The sequence below is a fragment of the Papilio machaon genome, chromosome 29 (assembly GCF_912999745.1).
Source record: "Papilio machaon chromosome 29, ilPapMach1.1, whole genome shotgun sequence".
Classification (NCBI taxonomy): Eukaryota; Metazoa; Arthropoda; class Insecta; order Lepidoptera; family Papilionidae; genus Papilio; species Papilio machaon.
The window spans coordinates 4,182,501-4,185,000 of record NC_060014.1 but is presented as its reverse complement, the minus strand read 5'-3'; the positions used below and the strand labels follow the sequence as shown (position 1 = coordinate 4,185,000).

Genomic DNA, 2,500 nt, shown 5'->3' with positions numbered 1-2,500 from the left:
CTTCCGTCAATTCCTTTAAGTTTCAGCTTTGCAACCATACTCCCCCCGGAGTCCAAAATCTTTGGTTTCCCGGAAGCTGCCCGCCGAGCCATAGTAGTAACGTCGGCGGATCGCTAGATGACATATTTACGGTTAGAACTAGGGCGGTATCTAATCGCCTTCGAACCTCTAACTTTCGTTCTTGATTGATGAAAACACCTTTGGCAAATGCTTTCGCTGATGTTCGTCTTGCGACGATCCAAGAATTTCACCTCTAACGTCGCAATACGAATGCCCCCAGTTATCCCTATTAATCATTACCTCGGAGTTCTGAAAACCAACAAAATAGAACCGAGATCATATTCTATTATTCCATGCACGAAATATTCAAGCACAATTTTGAGCCCGCTTTGAGCACTCTAATTTGTTCAAAGTAAAATTGTCGGCCCATCTCGACACTCACCGAAGAGCACCGCGATAGGATTTTGATATTGAACCGCCGTATTACCGACGGCTCACCGACGATATGCTCCGCAGACGTGTCAGTATCACCGCGGATGCGGTGCACCGACAGCGCGGCGCACAAATGCAACTACGAGCTTTTTAACCGCAACAATTTTAGTATACGCTATTGGAGCTGGAGTTACCGCGGCTGCTGGCACCAGACTTGCCCTCCAATTGTTCCTCGTTAAAATATTTAAAGTGTACTCATTCCGATTACGAGGCCTCGTAAGAGTCCCGTATCGTTATTTTTCGTCACTACCTCCCCGTGCCGGGAGTGGGTAATTTGCGCGCCTGCTGCCTTCCTTGGATGTGGTAGCCGTTTCTCAGGCTCCCTCTCCGGAATCGAACCCTGATTCCCCGTTACCCGTGACAACCATGGTAGTCGCAGAAACTACCATCGAAAGTTGATAAGGCAGACATTTGAAAGATGCGTCGCCGGTGCTGGACCATGCGATCGGCAAAAGTTATCCAGATTCATCAAAATTAACGACTTCGGACGCGAGGCCCTCCGTCGATTGGTTTTGATCTAATAAAAGCACTCATCCCATCACTGGTCAGAGTTCTGATTGCATGTATTAGCTCTAGAATTACCACAGTTATCCAAGTAACCGAGGTAAGATCTAAGGAACCAAAACTGATATATTGAGCCATTCGCGGTATCGCCTTAATACGGCTTGCACTGAGACATGCATGGCTTAATCTTTGAGACAAGCATATAACTACTGGCAGGATCAACCAGGGAGCTGACACAAACACGCCGCATACAACGCGCACAACACGCACAACTCGACGATGCGAAAACGTTAAACGTTTAAACGCATCGATGGTTTTTGCTGTTTTGCTTGCTGCCTGCCTGCCTGCTGCAGTCAGTCGGTGGTCATTTTTCTTTTCTACACTACACTACTACACTACACAATACACTACTACTGTGTGGTGTGTGTGGTGCGGTGCTAGTGAACGGACAAAAAGCGCGTTCGATTCATGTGAATGTTCAACAACGAGACATTTTCGATACTTCACACTGTGTAAATAAATTTGATTCTCTCTCTTTATCGAGGAAAAAATATCGACATCAGTCCGGTTTCGGAGAGATCGAAAATACCTTTTTATAAATGCTACTACCACTACTAATACTACTACTACTACTACTAACTACACACTACTACTGATCTATATAAAATAGAATCAAAAGTAATATATATGTAATATAATGATAATATAATAATGATAGTTGGAAAAAAAAAATACACCGTCCCTCGAAGTCGCCGCGCAGCGGCAATGAGCGACTGTTCGATCTCTCCGGTGGAGGTGACCGAGAACAAGCTCAACGCGACACACGCGACGACACGAGGCGACGAGAATTCACGGGTCGATCTGGTGCGTTAACGACGCTGCGAAATCTACACGCGCGCCGAACACAAATCGCCACTTCTTTTATAACAGACTCTATTATAAACGTCCTGCCGCATTCATAAACGGGAACGTAGTCTGACACAGTTTATGCGTGTGTGGTGATATTTCGTTGTGTGGTGTGTGTCGTCGTCGTCGTCGTCGCGTGTTTTTGCTGTGTAAAAATATTAAAACAACAAACACAACACTACTATTTTATTAAAATAAAAAATAGTTGCGCGCGTTTATTTTTTAATACTCTATATACACTACACACAAACTCTACAAATTTTACTTTGTAAAAATCAAACGACAACAGCAGACACACCACACAACACAACTCTACAAACACCACACACTGTTTCATTACATCACTGACAGACGCCTCTCGCATCCAGTCTACAATAGTAGCAATGATGGTGACATGTCAACCACGCATCATTAAACAATGGGGTGTTCACGTATTGGCGTATACCACAATTGACGTGACACCGGAAAGTGTTTACACGTATTGTTGTTATTATTGTTATTATTATCAATATTTTTTGTGTTTTATTATTATTATTATTATTATTATTATTTTTTTTTTTTTTTTTTTTTTTTTTTTTAAATCCAGAACAGAATCATC

General features: G+C 43.0%; 1 non-coding gene across 1 annotated transcript in view; it reads right to left on the bottom strand.

The window, feature by feature from the left end:
- LOC123722768 overlaps positions 1-1,225 on the bottom strand; it is a 1,904-nt gene extending 679 nt beyond the window's left edge. Inside the window, exon 1 of the ribosomal RNA XR_006756576.1 lies at positions 1-1,225. This exon is cut by the window's left edge and continues 679 nt beyond it. This is a non-coding gene — a ribosomal RNA (small subunit ribosomal RNA).
- Positions 1,226-2,500: the final 1,275 nt, after the last annotated feature.